Source organism: Cupressus sempervirens, chromosome 10, assembly GCF_028749045.1.
Source record: "Cupressus sempervirens isolate cs-2001-9-10 chromosome 10, ASM2874904v1, whole genome shotgun sequence".
NCBI lineage: Eukaryota > Viridiplantae > Streptophyta > Pinopsida > Cupressales > Cupressaceae > Cupressus > Cupressus sempervirens.
The window spans coordinates 560,012,513-560,038,489 of record NC_143127.1 but is presented as its reverse complement, the minus strand read 5'-3'; the positions used below and the strand labels follow the sequence as shown (position 1 = coordinate 560,038,489).

At 36.8% G+C, this 25,977-nt stretch overlaps 1 pseudogene; it reads left to right on the top strand.

Moving 5' to 3' along the window:
• The first annotated feature begins 6,205 nt into the window (after nt 1–6,205).
• Nucleotides 6,206–23,983, top strand: LOC149535117 (AP-1 complex subunit mu-2-like; annotated as a pseudogene).
• The last annotated feature ends 1,994 nt before the right edge of the window (nt 23,984–25,977 follow it).

The window sequence follows — 25,977 nt, the reverse complement described above, 5'->3', positions numbered from 1 at the left end:
ATCTGACAGACTATACTCTCCATAGCCTTTGTTATTGATCTTCACGGTAGATAGGGTGGAAGCGAGGATGGTTTCTGGGTCATTACAAGTGTGGGATGAGCTGGCGATGGCTATGCCGATATCAATTCTAGGGCAATGGTTTGTATATGAAGCTTCAACTGCATTATAGTAAGCAAAGGGTTTTGGATCAGCATGGATGGTTACCTTAGTGCCCTGATGTGGAAATTTGATGCACTAATAGTAAGTGGATGGAACGGCTTTCATGGCATGAATCCATGGGTGACCGAGGAGGATGTTAAATGGTAGGTTTAGATCAATAACATGGCAAAGTGTTTCTTGGATGACTAGCCCAACCTTGATTGGTAGAAAAATAGTTCCTTCTGTGGTTCTTTCCAAGTTGGCATAAGCTTTGATGGTGATAACCTCACTGATGATATCTTACTCAGAATACCCAACTTGTTTTATGAATTTTAGGGTGCAAATATTCAAGGCTGATCCATTATCTATCATTACTCTTTTTACGGCAAAATTGGATACCATGATGGCTATGCGAAGCGGAAGGGTGTGATCTGGCTCAACCACGGGTATGTTGGTGGGTTTGAAAGATAGGGCACATGAGGATGAAAGATGTCCAACAAGATTATGAAAATCAGTAGTGTTGATATCTGAAGGGACACGAGATTCTATGAGAGCACTGTCAAGGATGTCTTTGTACACAGGACTAGTGCAGAGAAGGTCTAAAATGGAGATTTGGGCTGGCATGTTCCCTAGGTGTTCCAAGATATTGTACCAGCTTTTTGATGGGGCTGATGGTGCTAATGAAACTGGTGGGCCTGCGATGTTAAACTGTGCTCTTTGAGTGGTGACTGCACACTCATTGTCTGGTCCTCGGATATTGATAACATTGACAGAAGGCTCTTTCTCGGATATACAACCTATAAGGCTACCATAGTCTATATAGGATGAAGTGTGGTCATTGTTCTTCCCATGCTGTTGGTTTGGTTGGCAGTTGTTGGTGTTGTTGTTGTTGTTTTGGATAGGTACTTTTCCAGGATTTTGGTTATTGTGAGGAGGAAATGCATTTTGATAGATCTGCAAGCCTACATTGGGAGAGGTTTGTACTCCAACTATGATTTCTTTCCGATCAATGAGGTCCTGCACATAATCTTTCAGTTTCATGCATCTGAGGGTGGTTTGACCTTTTACCCTATGAAATTTGTAGTACTCATTGTCTTTGTACCATGCAGCTTTGGATTGGCCTGGATCAATTTGTTAGGTAGGAGGAAATTTGATGAGGTTTTCCTTAGTCAATTTTTCAAAAATGACCTCCAATAGCTCACCAAGGGGTGTATAGTTTCTAGGTGCAGGTTGGAACTTGGGCTTTGGTCCTGCAATGACATTGATGACATTAGCTTGATTGCTAGACCCTTGAAAGTTGGGTCCTGGATTGTGGCTTTGATAGCTTTGGTGATTCTATTGTTGGTAGTTGATAGCTTATTGGTTGTTTGGTTGATATGGTGGGTTGGACTAGTTTTGAGAAGGACCAACAATATTCACATGTTTGGTGTCAGTGACGCCATCTGTTGCAACGTGCTTGTTTTTGTTCCAATACCTAGACTTGTCATCTGAATGTGTTTGATTTTGGTTGGCTTCCTTGTAAATCTTGACCACACCATCTTTAATGAGTCCTTGCTCAAGGATCATTCCTTTCTCTTTGATATCTTTGTAGGTCTGCAAATAGTTCATGGTCATGTGGTGAGCCAAGCTGGGATGGGCATTATCAATAAACATTTTCACCACATGGCGCTCTGGCAAGGTGCAGGATATGCGGGTGGTAAGGGTTTGCCATCTTTGTTGGTATTCGGCAAGGCTTTCTCCACCTTTTTGCTTAGTGTGGACAAGGTCAACTATTGATAACTCTATTTCAACAAGATGGGCATATTGGGCTACAAATGCCTCAGACAATTTAGCGAAGTTTTTAATTGTGCCATATGGGATTCTATAAAACCATTCAAGAGCTGGCCCGGCCAAGCTTTTGGGAAAGAGGCATAAGAGGAAGACATCACTGTATGCCACTTCTTGGCAGTGCATGTAAAATTCTTTGATGTGGGTGACTAGGTCTCCTTTTCCTCTAAATTTGTCAAATTTAGGTATCTCAAAATGCTTGGGGAATGGAGTGATAGTAATGGCTTTATCAAATGGATAAGGACACACAGTCTCAAACTTGAATGTCTTCAGATCATTCCCTTCTTAGATGGCTTTCAGAGCTGTCTTCATTTGTTCCCATTCTGAATTGATAGGTGATGGCTGGGGTGCCCCCAATGTAGGAGTGCCTTGAGGTAGGTATGCGCTAGATGGGGCCACTGAATATGGATGGTTGTGAGGGATTTTCTGATAAGGATTGTACATTGTTTGGGCAACTGCATGGTGGATGACAGGTTGTTGAGGTGGAGGTGGCACATATTGTTGCATGTGCTGCGAGGCTTGCTGTTGATATGGGATTTGAGGTTGGGATTGAGGAACATAAGTTGGCTATGGGATAAATGGATTGCTTTGTGGAGGTAAGGTATAAGATGGTTGTGAAGCTTGGGGAAAGGATCGAGGAGCTTGTGGAACGTGACTTTGGATTTGAGGAGTTTGACCAAAATATGTGGGTTGCGCCCCCATTTGGGATGGTATCTACAAATAATTGGTGGTTGGCTGGGGTGGTGGTTTACCTCCTAGAAGTGGCATTGAAAAGTAGTTGGTAATAGGGGGTAATGGATTAGTTGGTGGTGGAGGTGGCGAGAATTGAAAGCTTGGGAATGGAACTTATGGGGTTTGATAGCTTGGTGGCTAGATTTGAAAGCTTGGTAGAGTGGTGGTAGGAGCTTGGGTCACTTGAGAGCTTGGCAGAACATTAGTGGTAGCTTGTGGGGTTTGATGACTTTGTGGAGTGAGGGTAGTAGCTTGTGGATTTGTGGCTGATGGCACTGAGCTCCAAGGACCTAATGGAAATGATGGAATTGTGCTTTGGCCTGTGGTGAACAAGCTGGGGGTGATGAAAGGTTGATTACTTGGCCCCATAGGTGGCATTCCTGTTGTATATTGTTGAGGTTGGCCAAAGATGCTAGCACTGATTTGGGAGATGGGTGGATTTGGAAGGCTGGGTTGGAGAGCAACAGCAGCAATAGTGAAGGGAGTGAATGGTGAGGTGTTTTGGGCAAAGATAGTTTGGAGTGGAGAGGTATGAACCAAGGATGGAGTGGTGGTGGTTGGGTTGGCTTGCGGAATGGAGATTTCAACTTAGGTGGAGGATGGTATGTTTGGGTCTGTTGGATCAAAAGGATTGGCTTGAGGCTGTTCTTTTGGCACATATTGAGGATAATTTGAATCATAAGAGCCTATGGGTGGTGGCAGCTACCCAAACAACAGGTGAGATGGATCTGATAATGGAGGAGGTCTTCCAAAGTTGAAGGCTCCTATATTGTCCCTTCAAAAGTTAGCCATGATTGTTTCTTTGTTCTTGTCTATAATGGCATTCACCAATACTGCATTTCCTGGTTGGTTCATGAAAGCTTCAATGTCAGTAGGTGATGGTATAGCATTCTCTGGGCTGGAGGATGGTTGAATGCTCAAGGGGTGTGATGCTATTTGATCCAAATGATAGGGCTCCATTGTTTCCTTCTTCTTCTTGGATAAGCGAGTGACAGGTGGCATGAAAATGCTCCTATGGATGAGATGCAACAATGCTGGTGGATTGAAAAAGGGGAAGGCTTTTCTATGCAAATGATTTCCTAGGTTGAGGCAAAGCTATATGAAAAAACCTAAGGAGGATTGGTTTGGGGATCCTAACTTCAAAGATATGTTGCCAAAGTATGAAAGGTCTGCTTTCCTATGTGCAAGCTTGGTGGTGATTGTGTCAACTTTAAGGATAGACTGATTATCCTTTAGGAAGAATACGAGATTGACCACTTGTGGATCCCAACCTTTAGCTCAAGGTGATGAGGGATAACAAGTGACAAAGCTAGATTACCCTAGACAAAGCTCTGTCAAAGGGATAACCTTGGTGAGATTGGTGGATTTGGAAGATGTTAGGAATGGCAAACTTTTGGCAAGGTGACAACAATTTTGAAGGCTTGGATGTGAAGTTTTTGGATTGTTGGCTAGATGGTTTGGTTCTAAATGAGATGGATGAGCTAAAATGCTTAAGGGGATGACCTAGAATGGTTGGCTTTCCTACAAAGATGACTCTAAAGTGCAGCTTATGCAAGAAGATGTGGAGAAACAAAGGGGTCTAATCATAGAAATCATGCCTAGTTGGTAAGGCATAAGCAGGGTTAACTCCTGGGTGTTGGCTAATTTTGATAGTTTGATCCAACCAAACCTCTTGAAGGGCTTCATCGACAGCTTTTTCTTTTGCTTTGTGGAGTTTGGCAATTCGAGCTTGGTGTTATTTCCTTTCTCTTGGCCGAAATTTCTTGGTATACCTGAGATGGCTTGAGTTTGACTTTGTGAAACTTCTGTTTGGGTCTGGGTTGTTCCGACATAAATTCTTGAATCTGCTTGGCTTTGGGAAGATTTTGGTTGTTTTGCTTCAACTTGTTCAACTCTAAAATAGGCAGTGACTACGCTAAGTGTGCCCTAAGCTAGGATTGCCCAAGTTTGGCAAGCATTCATTTTAACAAGTAAAAAATAAAATCAAGCAATAGATAGGAACAACCAGATAGAAGTTTGTGATTCTCAGAATGTGATATTTGCGCCAAGGAGTGTGTATGTTCTACAAATGTTTTGATCAATCACTTCAAACACATTAACATCCTAGATGGTTGTTTGCAAGGCTGACAGTTGGTTTAGCTAGGGAGTCCTTGATATACCCAAGGTACGTGAGGCCCAAATTCATAGATGAAACCAAAAAGATGTCACACAGCCAAGAGGAGCGGTAACCCACTTCTCCTCTTTCACTTCTCAAGGGTATAAAGTTTCTTGAGGCTTAGCTCGAGTGATAAAATCTTGATCCCAAGAGAGGTGTCTTTCGATTCACCTCCCGATTCTTATACTCTGTTGGAACGCTAGAGTTGAGGTCTTCTCAAGGGGTGATGAAATCCTCAAGCAGGCCTCCTAAAAACTTAAACAAGATTTTGGATCCTAATCTTATGCACCCAAGATGGCCTCGAAAGACAAGAAGGGGAGAGAAGACTTGGATGATCTTGGGCTAAAAGACATAATTCTTTTCCAACTGATACTTAAGATTTTTGATCTAGACTTTGCAAGCACTCATGTTTAAGATGCAAATGTTTAATTCCAACTTGAAATGCGCCAACAAAAGTAAAATCGATCTAAGAATGCAAGAAAGAAGAAGAGTTAGGGTCAACAAAAAGAAAACTCACACGCCTAGAGGCCCTCCACGTCAAGTATCGATTAATTTCCTTTAAGGCATTCAAGAGTTCATGTGATTTTGTTTTAAGGCAAAAACAAAGATGTGTGAAACTCGATTTCAAGCGCGCGCCTGGAGGCCCTCCATGTCAATTGATTTGTTCAAATTTTAATGCCCAAATGAAGTGTTAGCGAGCCTAATGTGCATTCAATGAATTTTCTAAGTTAGAAAAACTAATAAAAACACAAGTGAAGTTTGATCTTTGTGGAGCACTTAGCACCCTCTTAGGTGGACCCATCCCCATAGATGGCGCTGAGATTGCAACCAATGGTTAAATTGATGGGTGATTAAAGAGGGTGAGTCCAACTACAAACTCACTTAGAGCATCTTTATTTGATTTTTATAATTTAGGAAATTTCTAGAATGTAGATTCTTTTTATGCCCGAAAAGATGATTATTTGATCTATGGCATTCAATATTGGATTTGTTGTTTTAATCATGCATTCCAATAAAAGATTGATTTTAGTCCATGGCATTCGAGAGAGATTTGAGCGACATTCATTCAATGAAAAACGTGTTTAAACATGCAAGTTCATTCCAAGAAAAACTTTAAAAACATGATTAAGTTTGTTGCTCCAACCTACAATGAGACAAAAAATCCATTTGATTAGTCACCCAAAAAATCCCAAAATCAAAGCTTAACTATGGGAAAAAAAATTTTAACTTTTTTTGTTATTTTTGATATGCGTAAAAATGCTTAGAATGGTCAATTTTTTTTTATTTTTTATTTTTTAAATATGATTATGATTATGATGATAAAACCTACAAAAAACCAGTTAGAATAAAAACATGCATCAGAAAACGTCAGAAATTCGAACCAAGCACTTAGCACAGCAAACCCACGAGTCTAAGCAGCAATCCCGCAGGGAAAATGCGATCCCACTGGAGTTTGCTTCACGAGGATGCATTCCCGTAGGTTGACCAAGCCACGGGAATTTCGAAAAAAATGGTAAAAAATAAAAAAAATAAAAACTAGGGAGCTCATTTTGAACAGAGCAATCCCGCTGGTTTACGATCTTACAACGTTCCCGCAACGCGAGAATGACAGTCTCGCGAATGATAAGGTTTTACAATTTTTCGACGACAGTTTTAAAAACATAAGCGTTCCTGTAGGCGAGAATGACAATCTCACAAGAAGGAGGAGCGTTCCCGCAAGCAAGAATGACAATCTCGCAAAAATGAGGAGCATTCCCGCGAATGAAAATGATAGTCCCACTAAGATATTGGTCGGTGGGAATGCAGAGAAGATTTTTAAGGCATGTGGCTGTTGTCTGGTGTTAAATTGTGAACTTGTTGTCGCGATTTTGCGTTCCCACTGGTGAAATAGCAACGTTCCCGCATTGCAGGATCGCGTTCTTGGAGTTGTGGGGATGCAAAAAAAATGTTGACTGGGTCAAAATCGCTTATATGGTCGGGAGCACAATTTTGAAGGAGGAACCTGCGTACCTACAAAAATAACAACAAACCTTTTGCAAGAACACACAAGCAAACCATGTTAGACTTGGCTAGTTTGTCATAACAAAAAAAAAAAAAAAAAAAACATGATTAGATAGACCCAAATGTGGGGTCCCACCAGGCGTGCCAAAATGTAGAACAAGATTTAGTGAGAAAATAACATTAACAATAAGAGAAACATTCACAAACTAAAACTAAATTCACATATAAGTTTAGACAAAGAAAGCAAACTAAAGAATGCAAACCTAAGAGAGGAAACACCCCATGCTTCCTTGACTTGGTAGATGTGTCCTTTGATGTGGATGTATGCTCAATTGCTTCAATGGTGGAGATGGGTAATGAAAAATTGGTAGCCTTATGAGCTCTCAATTTGGCATTATAAGGGTATGGTTGATGGCTTTGGTTCTCAAACTAGCATTATGACTTTACTAAAAGGATTGTGATGAAATGGCTTGGGAGGGGATTCAATTTATAGGCCAAGGGGTAGAGGGATGGATGGCTTAGATGCAAGAAGAGATGAAAGCTTAAGGAGGGCTAGGATGCTCTCAAAGGAGAGTACATGGATTGTGCTTGTTTAGCACCAATGGGAAGGTGACACTTGTCACAAGGAGGATGAGTGTGAGAGGATAGGATAAGGGGTTGGTTAAAGGCTTGATGAGGGAGGTTGATTATGTAAGAGGGATGTAAGAGTCATGAGTGGGAGAGGTGTAAGAGTCATGAGTAGGCTTGTAAGAGCATTTAAGGGTTTGTGGGCTTCATCAAGTTTGTGGTTGGGATATTTTGAGGGGAGACTTTGGTTTAGTTTAGAAAATTCTTAAACTTGTTTAAGGAATGTGACAACATTAGGGGGTGGATTAGGCTTGGGTTTAGGATTAGATTAGGGATGTTAGAGATGTGCAAGTGGATGGCATTAATGAGGTTGGGTGAGTTAGTGGCTAAGCTTGGTTAGTATGGGTGGATGGGGTGGATTAGGCTAAATGGAGGATTAGGGATAAGTTAGGGGCTTTTAGATTTGAGGGATTTATTTATCAAATAGATTTATTTAATAAATGGGGATTTTAGAATTAGATAGGAGAATAGGATTTAATTGATAAATGATAGGTTATTTGATTTATCAATTAGGACTATAGATGATTAATTAAATTAGTCAGCTAGGGGATGGCAAAGGATTAATTAAATAAGAATTTAATTAATGATGCCTTTAAAGATGGCTAAATTAGATTACCAAAGCAGTGTAATCAAATTTAGGTGTCTATAGTTACAACAACTTGTAAAAAAATTCTCCATACTTTCCCGGGATCCTGTAGTGACTAGTATTTCCCATTATAATCTTATCCTAACTATCTTTGGAAATTCTCTCCCTATTCAAGTGTATCATTGTTGTATATCTTTTCTCCTAACATTTTGGTTGGTTGTAAACACTTCCATAAATTAGCTCTCACCTTTTCATGAACCTCTCTCATTGCTTCTACTATATCTTCAGCATGAGAACTCCTCTTATCCATACTCTTCATATCCCTCAATTTAAAATATCCTCTATATTTTTTGATATACTATCTTAAAAGGACTAATACCATTTCTCCTATTTGTCCATTCATTATAGGCATATTGTTCCTATGGTATTAATGCATCCCATTCTTTCCCATGATCCTTTGTTGGACACCTTGACATGTTTTTGTTAAATAACTAAGGAGGGAGGGGGGCTCAATTTTCCTCAGCTATCGAATAGGGCCTTAAAAAACTCTCAGCATCTTACAAACTTAAACTTTTCCTATATCAACTTGGTAACTATATTAAAACTTCATAATAATATCTAATTCATCCTTCACTAGTAAATTGTTAGCTTTCACCAAGTATTAGGGTAATAAACTTTTAACTATATACTTCATGTACTGAGTTACATCAACAAGAAGTATACAAAAAATAAGAATAACATAACATGTAACACAATAATCCACACATTTAAACACAATAATTTTTAACATGAAAACCCTATTAAGAGAAAAATCACCTATGACTAATCACATCAAATTTGTAGTATCAGATCTTCACTTCCTTCCCTTTACTGATTATTTTCTCCTTGTTATATATTCATTCATTTCTATCCCTTGTCAACAATGCATATGTATATTTGAGCTCTTTCTTAGCTCGTGTTCAGATGTTCTCTTATACCACGATCTTCCTCCCTTCCATACCTACATATTTCATGTTTAGATCTTCTCTCCCTTTGAAAAAAATGCCAAAAAAAAACTAAAAACTTTAATATAATGGTAGTTGTACCTTGTATCTTACATGTGCTAATACATTTTTGTTTTAATAAATCTTTGCTTTCTTTCTTTCATCTTCTTCACATATTTAGGACTACATAAAGAGTGAACTCCTTCTTCAACTCCAAATAGATATTCCCAGGGTACACTAATACATTAGGGGTCAATTTGCGACGGCGGGCAAATGTTATGTTTTTTTGGCTTTTTTTTTTTTTTTTTTTCAATTATAGCCCGACAACATCGCAATTGCGACATCATGGAGCTATAATTGAAAAAAAAAAGCTCGCGTCAATCATTCGGCGAGTTTTCTTGTGTAGCATATCCAGTCGTGTTATATGCCATTTCAAACATTGAACACTTGAACTTTGAGGTGCATTGCGAGACATTTCATTCCAACTTCTTCTACGTTCAAAAACCCTCAAACTGACCTACAAAACTAGGGGCCATTGCGTACATTATATACATTTGGAGAAGGGTACATGCACCAGCATTTTGCATTATATTCATTTGGAGAAGGGTATATTATCAAGCTCTGTAGGTGAGAAATTTCTACAACTTAGCAATTTATGTGGGTGGAAGTTTTATTGCTAAATGATAAATTAGTTTTATTGCTAAATGATAGCGCATCAAACTTGTGGAGGAGTTCCTTACCAAATAGATAGCGCATCAAACTTGAATTGTTGCATTTTTTAAATTACCCATCATTGCATATCCTAATTAGGGTTTATAACAGAAATTGAGTTTAGAACACAAAATAGAAAGAGTGAGAATGTCACGGTATGTGAAGGAGTCGTAGAGGTTAAAGTTAAGAGAACTAAAAAGTAATCTATAGGAAGAGCTCCACATAAGGGAGTAGCTAGTCAAAGAAAATATACTTGTGAACGTGCCAAAAGATTTTGATAAAATCCCATCAATGATTTCATTGCCAAGTTCAACTACCATATGCATCATGAAGATAGTCAATGCAAGATCCTCAAGGGTGAGCATATAATCTAAGTTGGATGTGGTTGGACTAGAGGCTAGAAAAATTAACAATCGCTATCATGTGCAAGGCAATGTTGTTCTAAAGTGCATCAATTTAGATTTAGAATTGGGATGGCAAAATCAATGCCTATGATAGAACCTTGTTATTGTAGTATTCTTATTGCAGTCAAGTGGGCAGCAAAAATGAAGCTTTAATGTCATCCCCAGTGGAAACTCTTGGTCAAGTGCATATGCAAGCACTAGTTTTAATGCCTTCATTAGTTGTTGAATTCCTTACAGTAGAGGCCACAAAAATGAAGGAGGTATCTCATGCCAAGGGAGGAATATAGTATCCCAAGTGGAAAATACTTGAATTGTTGCAACATGTAAAAGGAGGTGCACCTGTGCAAAAAAAACCTCCCATGCCTTGTCCAATCTGTCCATTTTCCTTCTATTGTATGAAGTGTTTCCCTTTGGAGGTCATGTGAGTGATTAAGTGTAAGATTCTTCATCAAAATACAGAGGCATCATAAACATGAACGCTGCAAATACACTCCAAGCATTTGATGTTTTCCTGCTCCAACTGCCTAATCATAGAGGGTTTATTTATTTAGAGAACAAAAAATTGTAAACCTAAAACAATGTTTACAAGCTCAAATTAATCTTTATAACCATTAACTTGGTGAGTGAACTTTTTGGGTTGGGTTAGGTGTTTGAGGACCTTGGAAACCATAGTAGAACCCTCGTGAAATTGAGTCCTTATATTTGTATATGTGAGCCATTAGTAGCCCTAAGGAACATTGTTAGTTTGGATTGCAATTTGATCTTTTGGCAAGACTGCCTAATAGTTGATAAAGAGCCCTTACCCATCTCTACATCATTCCCCTCATCCTTAGTAGGGATGAACCTTCTAAATAGTACCACGTAGATTTTTTTGAGACAAAACATATGAAAAGATCAGATAAATTCCATCTAAATCAACCAAAGTAGATATATAAATCCTATTTTAACTATAAGTTTGCACATAATTATAGAAAAAGACTATTCGTATCTCCTTCCTAAAGCCAATCAACCATTACCTTCTACTTCCTAAAAATAGTTCTCATTACTTACTTAAGTTCTCAAACAACTTGAGACTCTTCTCTACTCAAATCCTATGAAAAGACAAGATCTTGAATTTTTGTAAGTGACAACACACGATCTTGTGCCTACCTCTTCCTAGCATAAATATTACCAATACATGACCATTTCTTGATATGCCATTTAAACATATTGCAATTTCTTACTTCTATCTTATGCTCATCTATATATTTTTTGTGACTTGAATCTCTTAATGTAGGTGGTTGTCATCTAAATAAATCCATAAAGAAGATATAAACTATTGGAAGAGAAGATTTCCTCATTTACTATGTGAAATGCAAAAGTGTCTACCTTCAACTTTTTTCAATGCACAGGAACACTACCTCATACACCTAGTTGAGGAGATTGAATTGTGTGGACCTATACACACTAGGTCAATGTGGATGGTTGAGAGGCACTTGAAATCTTTGAAGGCTTTGGTTCGAAAAAGAGCACATCCTGAGGGTTCTATGGTAGAGGGATATATGGTATACCAGACTATGGTGTACATTACTGAATATCTTCCTAAGTTTGCATCAAATATCTGTGTAGATTGCATTTGGGATCTCGAGCCTTTTAAAAAATTAGAAGGGGAGTACTTGATGGGGAAAGGTACATTCAGGAAAGTGAGAGGTAATAAATTATAAGATGTTATTGTAATAAATTATTTCTTAATCTTCAAAATAAATCGGTTGTAAGTTGTCTTTTTTTTTTTTGTACAGGTGCTTGAGAGTGGGATGCACTACATTTATATATTGCAAACAATCTTGATTGGATGACAGTATGGATTGAACGATGTCAACATTCTGGTCAGACATTAACATGGGAAGGTGTATCTTCATTGGTTAAAGAAGCTCATCGTAATGGAGATTCCAATGTTACGCAAAAGGAAATAGATTTAGCACGTGGTTTAAGAGATTTCTAGGTATGTACAAATTTATTAATCACCAGTATGTTTATCAACTCATGATACAATAATTTTGACATGTTTCACATATTATTGCAGGTTAAACACCACAAGGCTATGTTCTGTAATGGTCAAAAATTTTGTGTCAAAGTGTTGAATGACACAAAGAAAACTTGTGATTCAGGAATAACTACAATCTTTCAAATGACTAATATTTCATCTAGAAACGACTTACATCCTTGAGAGTCTAAAAATCGATACTATGGCATTTTGGATGATATACTTGAGTGTGACTTTAGTTCCTTCAAATTAGTACTCTTCGTTGTCAAATGGTACAGGCTACGACTTAATCCAAATGATCCTAATAGAACTGTTATTGAACATGATAATGGATTTACAATGGTTAATACAAGGTCATTTGAGCTAGTTCGGGATGAGCCTTATGTTCTTCCAAGCCAATGTGAGCAGGTATTTTACTCAGAGGTTTCACATAAATCGGGTTGGTCATTTGTTGTTAAACATGAACCGAGAGGAAGGCCAATAAATTATAATGCGATGGAAGAAGAAGATACCGAAGAAGTAGAAGATGATGTAGATGCTACTATTGATGATGATGATGAAGATGATGTTGATGTTGATGATGATGATGAAGATGATGAGGATGACGACAACGATGACAACAACAATGATGACAATGATGATGGCGAGGATGATGATGATGATGACGGGGAGGAGGATGATGATGATGATGATGACGATGAGGATGATGATGATGAAATTTAGAGGTATGCCATCAATCCTTAATCTATTTAATATTCATTTCTTGATAGAAATATATTTGTCTTATATAGTTACATAGTTTATTCATTATCTATTTAAAAGCTACAAGTTTCAACTAGAAATAGAATATTGCTAATCTAAATTAACTATTAATCTAAATTAATTAAATAAAACTATTTAAAACACATATTGATGCGTGAATGTATTGAGCCTTATTTTCTTTAAGGTCAAAAGCATTTGTAAGTGTTTAGTTTAGAAAGGGGAATTCATTAAATATCTATAAAAGGGAGTTGTACCTAGAATAAAATTCATAGGGAAAACACAATATAAGTGCTTAGCCCTTCACTACGCCTACTTCCCTAGTAGGCTTATAATGTGAGCCTAATTTAAGTGTTATATTGTGTACCTTTTAATGTTTTTAATTTTTATGTGATGCTTATGATGGATGTGATTATGATTATGATGTGATTATGCTCACGATAATTGAATTACATTTGCAAGAAACTGAACCCCTTTTAGGAGCATCCTGCATAGTCTCATGGATCGACAGGTATAAGTCAATACTCCTTATAGACAGTCTATTTAATACACTTATCAATGGTAAGATTGATGTCTTCTAAGACCTCTCCCATTTGCAGGTACCAACGAATAGGTATTTGTCAGAAGTGTCTTCCTTGAGTGAGGGAAATATAGGAATAGAAGAGGAAAGTGAGACATGCAGTTTATCTAGAACATGGAGATTAACTAGAGGTCAAAGGACTAGAAGGAAATTCAATAAATGCATGAGATTTTTTCTTGCTCAAGGGGGGTCATGTTCTTATGATGATGAGATGGAAGGTGACATCGAGGTGCCCTTCAGGTACCAACATCTATAGAAACATTGGGTACCCAAGGAACTTCCTCCAATAAACACTGATTTTTGTGTTAACGAGAGGATAAATCGCATAGCACCATCATCATTACATGGTTTGGGCCTATTTTCTATGGACGACATAAAGGTGTCTTACAACAATGTTTCTGAATTGATGGAGTATGTTGGACCATGTTACGATTACAAAAGTTGGATGCATATTGTTCAATATAAAAAAAGTATATGTAGGTATGCCCTCTCGGAAAATTATATACAACAACAAGAGAATAATCAAAGTAAAAGTGTGGCTATATATATTGATGGAAGGCCAAAAGCAATAGGGAATATTGCAGGTTTTATAAATAGTACACAACCCGAGTCAACTATAAAGCAACCCAATTGCATATTTGAGGCGCGCGAGGGAAATCATATATTCATCTGTGTGATAAAATCAATACGTACAGGGGAAGAGCTTCTTATTGATTACAATTTGAATTGCATAGATACAAATGAGGCTACTATCATGGGGGTGGTACATACTATTAAACCAACTTCTAATCAATGACTCCAACATACCATTTAGTCAATAAATTTTTGGCTAACATTTTTATACTTGATCTTTGACACAGGGGCACAATATGGAGCAACCGCCTGGAGGGGATGCTGGCGATGTTCCTGGCTCATCTACACATGAGTAGGTAAAACTCATTGTAATTGTACAAACTAGATAGAAGAAAAATTTTATTTTTCTAATGTTGTTTTCTTCATTGTTTTGGAGTAATTTTGATAATACTAATACTATTGTTGTCACAAAGGGCCAGTGGTCGACGGGAGGGAAAGGAACCTGCAGTCCCTCAGTAGCCTGCCCCTGAGGAGGACCCTTTTTATATTGATTTAGCAGAGACCGATGACCCAATTGGTTCAATTAAAAAGTTGCTAAAGAAAATTGGCAAAGAAGTTATACGTTTGGCAACCATTAAGCCTACTACTCAGGAAATAAAAGATAGGGCATCTGAATTGTTGCACACCTCTGAAACCTTAAAAGTAAGTATTAATGAAAATTTTAATTATAACAAGAATTCAATAATGGTTTTTATGTTATGCTCTTTTATGGCATTAATTAAAATATGGATGCGTTGTCTTTACATCATTTTTTGCGTGATTTTGAGCCCCATTCCCATGATGAGGGTGCTGTGGGTGGTTTAGGTAGATCACATGTTCCATTCCCCACTTGTTTTTTCCACTAAATATATATAGGAATTATCATAATCATTGCTAATACATGCTCGAACAATCCTTTTTTTTAATGCTCTAACAATCTTTTCCATGCTAGTCCATGCGTTCTATATTTATGCATGCTCTAACAATTTTATTCTTCAACTTTAGATCCTATCATGATGCTACCTCCATCCAGGACAAGCAAAAATCTCTTTTTGACTGCTGAGTCGACAACACGCAGCTTACAGGCATCGACTGTTGCACCATCTACTGGTACACAAATCCCTCTTTTTCTCTCTTTTGTTATGTGTTTAAGTGTTATGTGTTTATACTTTGTGACAAAGACTTATGAAACTTATGAAACTGTTTGCAATAGGAGCTACAACATCATTTCTTGGATGTTCCTATGTTCCTAGTACGAGAACGGTGAAGGATGTCATATTGATCGTCAATGATGATGAAGGCATTCCATTAAAAGTAGCCAAAGTTTCAGGTACTTTAAAGTTATTATTCTATAATGATATAATAGTAATTTAGTTTTTGATCACTCTTCATCGACTAATGATCCCATGATTGTTTTGTAGGGAATGATGTTTTTTGGAAAAAACTTGGTGATGAGTGTTTGCGAATATTCGAGCCCACCGTGCGTACTTAGTGGAACATCATATCAAACCACTATTTTGGTTTCATATCATTGCTAGAATAGTTTTCCTTTTCATCCATTTCTTGAACTATATTAAAGGTAACTTCACTTCATTTATGAGTCTAACATGGTTTTTTTTATTTAAAAGGTGGAATAACCAAGACAAAAAGTTGAAGGATGATCTTATAGAGAGCATGACCCAACTCTTTGGACCTCGTGCATTCGAGAGAAACAAGCTCCTTGAAAAAGTTGGTTTGTGTTTGAAGTATATTAGGGACCAGTACAGAAAAAATTTACAGGATAACCCTAGGTATGAGCGTCCACCCTATGTTCCTGAGGCTGAGTGGTAGGCTTTGATTTTGGATGGAAAGTATAAAGCTGACAAGAAAAATGCAATTACACCAGTAGAGAGTACACCAAGGTATGTGATACTGTTGAGAATGTAATTATATACTAATTAACCTCTATATTTATACTATCTAACATATTTCAAACTTTTCATAGATTGTTTGACACATCAAAGGCAACAAAGGCAAGACTAGAAAAGCATGGGACACACAAGCTCAGCTCTGGTGGTTTTTCGAAACTTCAAGCATGAGTTGTAAGTATTAGTAAATGAAAAATTGTATCAATTTTTTTATATATTGTGATGGGAAATGCTAGGATAGACTAGCTTGTCTATGCTCCTGATCCTCAACTTTTGCAACTTTTGTATTTCCTTTTGATATTTTAACTACCCTCCATTGGTTGATGAAACAATGCAAGTAAAATTCACCATACCACACAAAAATGGAGGGCTCAGAGTTCAAGAGATGCCTCACAGAAGAGGATAAGAGAATTGGATTCCAACAAGGCTATAGAGCCATGGCTGAATGGCTATGAGCTGAAATCAGTGTGGAAGGTTCTAATAATGATGCATTTGAGCCACAGGTAAATAAGTTAAATGAAATGTATTTCAAATTGAATACTTTACCAATTAGTTTATTTGATGTTCAGTTCCAATATAAAGTGAGTATATCTATTTTAAGCAAGCAATGATAACAATGCGTAGAATGTTGGAATGCAGCCTGACAATCCTTCTACATAATCTATGACTGTTGAAGGTTCGCATGATGTGCATCCCAGTGTTGGAGGTATACATTTGCTATTAAATTTTGTACATGTAATTGCAATTGGTGTTTGGATTAACGTAACATTTTGCATAGTAGCTGTAGAGGATCGAGGGGTCGATGTTCATGAGCGTGTTGACGTTGAGTCCAGACAAAATGATGTGGTCAGATCAGGTAAAGAGCACCATAGTTATGTTATTTAAAATAATTAAATACTTGTAACAATTATAATAAATTATTTTTAATTGAACTCTTTTATTTGTTATTGCAGAGGACCCCCCTTCGCAACAGCATTGGAATTTGAGATCATCAAGAATAGAGAAAAGAACAACTGATGAGGGGGGAATTGATGATGACACTGATGCTCCTCTTAGAGCTTACATAGAAAAAAGAAATAGAAAGAAAAAAAATAAATGATTGTCATCTACATACCTTAATTGATAATGACTGAATTTTATGTCTCAATGAATTTAATTATGTGCTAATGAATGTTCATGAATTATGTGTTAATGCAAAATATTGATGAATGTTGCATGTTTACAAATCTAATGTGTTAATGAATGTTATCATGTGATATTGATTGAATGTTACATTTTATTAATGGTTGAAAGAATGAATGAATGTTAGATGTTAACGAGGAATGTAGAGTGATGTTAGGGGGTGGGGGGTGGGGCCAAATGAGCTTCCACCTTCACGTGGTTGGCCCTGTTTAGTAGAGAATATTAAACTATTCTCGAAACAAAGTGAAGCTCAATAAGATACTAAATATTTCTCTATTTTGTCCTATGTTTAGACTGTTGTCCTATGCATCTAAGGCTTCATGCTTTGAAATGTCATGAAGTTCTAAACTTGTAGCTTTTTAATTGCAACCTTGGATCTCAGCATTGTCTTGGGATTGTGTTATCACCAATGATACGATTATCATAATTAACTAGGGAAACCCTTGATCAGCACTGTCTTGGGATTGTGTTATTTGAATATGCCGCTGCTTGGAAGAGGTTATTTTAAGCAAAGGGAATTAGGATTTGATCATATTAGTGATGCTAACACAACACAACACACACTCCGGCCCTAAGCAAAATGCTTTTGACCTAGAGCTATGGATTGGTGAGGCCACAAATGGGGGACCTCATCCACAATTAACAAAGTTAAGGCTCAACCCCGCGAGCAAATTGGCACAAGCCTACAATGACAATGGCCTAATGGTTGTTTGAACCTTGTTGGCCCCTACACCATCACCACCACCACTTAACCAACATACTTACTGGTGAACCTCACTTTTGATATTACTAAGTAGTAAAGGAGGTATCATTTTTAATACTTGTCAATTTCCTGTCCATATTTTACTGATCCTTCATTTGAATCCATGTATGGTGCAGGGGCACCCAAGAAAAAATGAACCTACAGGGTACACCAGGAGCTATGTAGGAGATAATGAAGGTATAAGGGCAATCAATGCCTAATGGAGACCTATTGAGTTATTTGATGATGAATCATGGCTATTAAAGCCATTAAATGTAATAAATTTCACAAAGTTGACAAAATGTAAGGTATTGCCAAGAATAGGCAAATTGGCACAAATAGGGAGTCAATATGATGTAAGGGGTCATTTGAAGTCCTAGGGTGTCCTAGGAAGAGTTATGGGTGGATGGTAGTGTTTACATGATGTAATAGGTTATTAAAGCCCCTAAATGATGTAAAATGCACTCAAAGTGCAAGATCTTGTAAAATTGCCAACATTGGCAACATAAGCCAACTTAGGCTTGACTGGGGTTAGTTAAGGTTATAGGTATGTGAAGAGTGTTTTAAAAGGTCCTTTAGAGTCATTTAGGAATGACATTATAGTTGTCATAAGTCTTTAGCTAAGAAAAGGTCACAAAAGATAATCAAAGGTAATGATGTCAAAAAAGTTATAAAAACTGTCTATTTGCTATCATAAGACAGTTAGAAGAGCAGTTGGCATCCAAGGGGGCTTTAGTTTAGTTTTATGAGTTAGTTAGATGGGAAAAGAATTTAGAAAATAAACCTCTTTATAAGAAACAAGGGTAGAAGTTGAAGAGAGGTGTATGTAACAAGAAAATAAATAAATCAAAGAAATCTGCTATTCACTATCACGATGACAGTTTCCTAATTGCAAGATTTGACTTGGTAATCCAATAAAGTTCTTTATATTCAAGATTTATTGTTGTTGCTCCTTGAAAATATTTTCATGATTTGTTAACTCTTGGCAAGGACTTTGTAAGTTATTTAAAAAAAAAAAACTATCTTTGAAATCTCTGCTGTCACAGGGAACATGACTGATTGTCACAGTTTTGTAGTCATTAATGGAGACAAGCCTCTCCCACTTTCTGTGAATGGAATGTAACTTTTGGGTAAGTCACTTAAGTGTATGGATTTTTTTTTTATGATTTTAATGCAGGAGGATGCAGGTGACAGTGAACAAAGAAAAGAACAACAGGGTGACTGTTGTACCAAACAGTGAAGGTGCATTTGCAAGTTACCACATGGTGAATATGAGCAAATGGAGGTTGGAATGGATAAATGTGTGTTGAAAACATTTTAGGGAGTATGTTTGAAGGTGTTTGAGCCAATAGAAAGGTTTTATGAGTTGATTTAGGGTCTTTTTCCAAGGAAGTCGTAGGCTAGAAACCCTTAAAGGGAGGGTTTGATGAAAAGGTGTCTAGAAATGCATGGAGGGTCAAAAAAATTATGGAATCCTATCATTTATTAGATTCCTTAAGACTATTTCAAGGTTTGGAGAGTTGGGTGTGTGTGCAAAGCATATTTGCTTTGTTAGGCAAGGGCTAATTAGGCCTAATTATTGTAGTGATAGCCATAGAAAGGTACAACAGTCACAGGTTGAGAAACTAATATTTGCAAGGTTTGAATAAAACCATAAAGGGTATTTGAAAAGGTGACTAAGTCACTAGGTTGTTTGGGGAGTTAGAGAGAAAAGTGCAATTTGTTGTAGGACAGGGCTACTCGACAAGCCTAGAAGGGCTAAAGTAGGAAATGGTGAAAGATGGGTTGTTGGAAGCTGGTGAAGAGTTGAAGCATGGTAGATAGGCCATGATAAGATGGTCTAAGGTGTTAGGGTCAGTGAGAGATGCCGAAGTTGGATTTTGGTATGATGGAAGTGCTAGGTACACTAGGTGACCTAGAAGGAAATTGATACAATAAGAGATTGTGGTAACGAGGTAGGAAGTGAATTTGTGGGTATGGTGTGTGGAAGAGATCTACTAAGTCAAGGACTTCTTATTGATCCTTGAGTTGAACTCTAGTTCCTTGAGTGGATTCCAAGACATTGTTGAATCCTCGAGTTGAATAGGGTTCCTTAAGGGCATATTAGAAGGCTCTGCATCAATGTAACTTCTAGTCCTCGATTTGAAGATTCTTTAGTTAGTTTGTGTCCACTTTCTTTAAAACTGGTAATGAAACCATTTTTAGAGGAATAAAATTCTTACATGGATCTATCAATAAGAACTCTTTTAAAATTGTGGAAAGAACACAAGAAACTATAGTTTCTATTGACTCATTTGTGCTATGTGCACCATGAAGTTAAAAATTGCAATGTTGTACAAAGAAGCTTCTCAGATATAGAATATTTACATAGAGGTATGCAAATTACTTAAAATTTAAAGACGTTTAGGTGGCCAATGTCACATAAATTACATTGTCTCGTATGAATATATTCATTAAAATGTACCACCCTCTCTTATATCTTGTCTCTTATAAGGTTGAATTGGCCATGTGTGAGCATGGTTTCAACATATGTGTTTTGACAAGTTTTTTGATGGAATTACATGGACAGGGTGATCCCACGTTACAAAATCCAATACTCTATGACAATGGGGTGACTTACATGTTCATTTAGCATAACAATATCTATCTTATGGCAGCATCAAGACAAAACTCTAATGCAACTACCTTACTATTATTCACATGTCAACTTTAGGTTCAGTTTTGGATTGTCATGTGTGTTATTTCTACAGATATTCAAGCACTATTTTGAAGAGCTAGAAGGAGAGTCTTTGAGAGACAATTTTGTCGTTGTTGTGAGTGTACACATCTATTTTTAATCTGAGCCACAGAGGGTCGAGGGTTCAGAATTCCTTGTAATGAACTATTTGAGAATATTTTATCACGAACTTAAAATTTAAAATATGTGTATATCATTTCACCACTTTTATATCCCATTGTGCAGTATGAACTACTAGATGAAATAATGGATTTCAGGTACCCTCAATATACAGAGGCAAAGATTCTTAGTGAATTCATCAAAATGGATGATTACAAGATGGAAGTCACTCAATGACCTCCAATGGTTGTTACAAATGCAGTTTCCTGGTGAAGTGAAGGAATACAATACAAAAAAAATGAGGTTGAAAGCTAATCCAGATTTAACTTTGTGCTTTGCATGAATATGGAAATTGATATTTAACTAATTTTGTGCCTTTAATTTGTTATTAAAGGTCTTTTTGGATTAGTAGAAAGTGTAAATATTCTTGTGAGTAGCAATGGGCAAATAGTGCAATCTGATGTGGTTGGAGTGCTGAAGATGAGAGCATACTTGAGGTAGTTTTTTCCTACCCCATGCATAATCTTATTATTGAGTTCTTTTAGAAATAAAACTAATAGACTACAAAGAGGAAACATGGAACTATTTCCCATAATCTCTGCTAAGTTGAAACACTGTAAACTCCAGCTAGGTTCAGGGAGAACATTATAATGTTACTGCACACCTATTTTATTAAATATGTACCCTACTTTTGGAATGCCTTGAAATAGTACAAACCCCATTTTCTAAGCTGAAAGGCCCATGTATGCTTATACACAGCTAAACGAATAGACATATATTATGAGAACGGGATTGGCGCATGAGAGTTCAGATAATAAACATCTTGTGTTTATTTTTAAGTGGTAGAATTATGAATTACCATTAGACAAAGAATCTACAAATTGTCCAACTTTTATAAGTACAAATATTATGTTCATATTCATTGTTAAGATTTAATAAATAACAATTTTTTGGTCACGAGACAACCAACTTCGTTGCTGGATACTTGCATTTCAACAGATTACATGCTTCAGCGAGAATAAAATAAATATAGAAGAATAATGAACTGTGGTGGATGATTGAACAGAGTCCAATTTCTTGGAGAGTTTAGAGTGACAAATTAAAAGTCAAGTTGTAATGACCAAATGTTGAAGTTTAGATTATGCTGCGCTAGGTCCCATACCTAGACCAGGTCCAATTCGTACAGTTTGTAGGCCTTCCTCGGGTCTGTAATAGATGTATCTGGAATAATTTGGTCAGGACACCTGTGCCCTTGCCATATCAAGGCTGAAGCTAGATCCCCACAGTCGATCTTGGAAATAAAACAGTACAAAAAATTACAAAAAAAGAATAAAATACTTATATGTATATATCTTTAGACGTTTTATATAATTATTGAGTGTTGGAAGTAGTTTGACCACTAATGATTTCTTTGTTTTATACATATGCCATAAGTATTAAACCTTTATAACTTTTGATTTAATATTTGGCATTGAATTATTGATTGTGTTTCATGGTTAATTTAGCTTGTTTTGTGCAAAATGTGGTTGTTTCTAATTTTTATTTATTTATAATTTACTTTTAGCATGATTGCTGAAATGTTACATAGCTAGTTGTTAATGACAAGTGTATTTTGATTCACTTTTTTTCAGCGGAATGCCAGAATGCAAACTTGGACTCAATGACAGGGTGCTACTAGAAGCTCAAGGCAAAGCATCAAAGGGTAAAGCAATTGATTTGGATGACATCAAGTTTCATCAGTATGCAATCAAGCTCATTTTCTTATTCAATTCCTTAAACTATCAATTTTATCTTATATTAAAGTGCTTGCAAATTCCTTTGATGTTGTACTTGGTCTTTTTTTTTTCCCTTGAAAAGGCATATGTTAATTTCTATTTCTTCTGTCAGGTGTGTTCGTTTTGCTCATTTTGAAAATGATAGAACTATATCCTTCATACCTCATGATGGGACTTTTGATCTTATGAACTATAGACTTAGCACACAGGTTTGTTCATATATTCAAGAGAATGTAGTTGTTGTCAAATCTTTGAAGTTCTGTTATGAAGGATATCCTTCTAAAGTAGGTTTCATAGCATATGTTTTTATTACTTTGTAGGTAAAGCCATTGATATGGGTTGAAGCTCAAGTAGAAAAGCATTCAAGAAACCAGGTAGAATATTTGGTGAGAGCACGCAACCAATACAAAGATCGCAGGTTTCAAATTATCTCTCTGGCTTATGTATGCCTATTTTAGATCTGATTTATCTATTGTTTAGATAGATCTTTCTAACATGTTAGCTTTAGGGAATGGTTTAAGTATGACTGATATTTCTGTGTATTTGCTAATTTGTCTCATGGTTTTCTTTAACTTTGCAGTACGACAACAAATGTTGAAATTGAATTGCCAGTACCAGCTGATGCATCTACACCTCATGTACGCACATCAATGGGTACTTCTGCATACTCCACAGAGAGGGATGCTTTGCTTTGGAAAATAAAATCATTTCTTGGTGGAAAGGTATCTTGCAGCTTTCATTGGTTTTCTTGTTCAAAGATGGTTAATAGTACCATAGTTCTAGACCCTGATGTTTTAGTTTCTTGATTGACTTATTATGTGGGTTTTGATTCATGAATAGATATTGAGGGCTAAATTTAGCCTTTCTAGCATAACTACTGAAGAAGCAACCCCAGAAAAGTGGGCGCCTATTCGTGTCAAATTTGAGATACCATATTTTACTATATCAGGAATTCAGGTCATTTCTTAACTGTAGTTTACAAATGTAGATTATTGCTTTTGTGAGTATCATTAACTCATTACCATGATTTATAACTTATCTGAAATTTGAGTCGTTTCAGGTCATTTTGGACTAACTCCATAAAAGTCATCATAGTATTGGACCCTTTTGTGTGTTTTCTGATGAGAACAAGCTCATTGCTTATATTTATATTGGCCTTAGTGAAAATCATTATGCTTTTTAAATATTTAGCTCCACAAGTAAATTGATGCATTGAATAAATGGTTAAGAATTTACATTTTGTTCATTTAGATTTAGGCTGCTACTTTATAACAACTTTCTTTTGTTGCAATTCTTTACTGTAGGTTAGGTATCTGAAAATCATTGAAAAGAGTGGATATCAAGCATTGCCATGGGTGAGGTACATTACAATGGCAGGTGAATATGAACTAAGAATGATCTAGACTAGCGATAACTGAGAAATGTTGTAAACAAGAGAGAATGTGGTATTTGATCATTCTGATGGCTTATTAAGTTGTTTTTAGTTTCTAAATGAAGTATCAAGTAGAAGGGTGTTATTTGACTATCCGCCTAATAGCTGTGTCTTGTTAAAATCATTCAAGTAACATTAATTAAATAAAAAATGATGAGATCAATATGCACATCTCAAAAAATTATGATGTTGCTTTACTGGCATTAATATCCAAAGATATTTTTGATCCAATTACATATATCGATGTATTCAATCTAATGCCACATCATTGCAATCTTTCTTCATAATATTTGTTTTCATTGAACCTTCCCAATTTTACTGGCTTTTGCTTCCATGGTTTCACTACTATATTTGTATTTGTATAATCGGTTTCACTACATGATATTGTAGTGCACAAAATATATATTGCATATTAAGGCCTGAGAAGGAGTGAGCCAAAGGGAGGAGACAAGGGAGGTGAAGCTTCCAGCTACGTCATTCTCAACTACCTCCAAAATCAAACAAAATCAAACCTCTTAAACCTTGCGTAACTTCATTTGGTCACCTCTTATATTTGAGCAGGATGGTGTCTTATTGGTGCTCCTTCCATTATTTTATGATATATTATTATCAGGCCATCCAATCGGTTATAGGACAAAGATGATTCTTGAACAATCGAATTAGCAATACAGTCGATCTGCATTGCATTTGGACACTTGGTTTGAGGTTCATCTAATCAATTCCCATTCATCATAGGATCTTTATCTGATTAGACCTCGATAGAAAACATTGAGATTTCCCAAGCCCCATGTCCAAATCATGCAAGCTTCAATCTCCACATATCATAAAGCCTGTATATAGAGCTAAGCGTTCTCACACCATTCGAGAGCTAATTCAAGTGAAGCTTCCAGCTACGGGATGCTCAACTTTATATACAAGCTTTATGATATGTGGAGATTGAAGCCTGCATGATTTGGGCTTGGGGCTCGGGAAATCTCAATGTTTTCTATCGAGGTCTAATCAAATAAAGATCCTGTGATGAACGGGAATCGATGAGATGAACCTCAAACCAAGTGTCCAAATGCAATGCAGATCGACCGTATTGCTAATTCGATTGTTCAAGAATCATCTTTGTCCTATAGCCGATTGGATGGCCTGATAATAATATCTCATGAAATAATTGAGGGAGCACCAATAAGACACCATCCTACTCAAATATAAGATGTGACCAAATGAAGTTACAAAGGGTTTAAGAGGTCTGATTTTGTTTGACCTAGCTGGAAGCCAACAATTTTTTAAAAAATGTTTTACTCTGCTACCGTCGCAATTGCTACGAGAGAGTGGTAGTGGCGACGCCGTGTTTCGTCACATCTTGTCGCAATTACGACACAAAAAAGATGAATTACGACGGGCTTGCTATGAAGGTGACGCCCCCTTCAGTCGCAATTCAACCATTGCCATTGCAATTGCGACACAAAAAGGAATTATTGCAACGGGGTTGCTGTTGGAGTCGTTGCAGGTGGTCACCCCAACTGCCATCGCAAAAACCTTGGAGGGGTCGCTAATGTGACGGATACCCCATGAATTGCGACGAGGTTGGTGTCACAAGAAAGCGGTTGGATTGGGACGGCTATGCATCGTAATTGTGACGAAATAGGGTAGACGTCGTATTTTGTGACTAAAAAATAGCGACGTCTATAACTGTCGCAGTGGCAACACATAGTCGTTGTAATTGCGACACATAGCCATCACAAATTGATGCCAAATGTATTAGTGTGTAAAGCTACCACATGATACAAATTTTGTGGGATTGAATATCGGGCACAAAAACCCACTAGACCATTGAATTCTCCCCCTTTCTTTTCTTTGTGGAATTTATTATTAGGAACAAAAACCTTTTAGACTATTTGATCCTACCCCCTTTTTCTTTCATGGGATTAACTATTAGGCACACAAACTCACTAGGTGATTTAATCCTATCTCTTT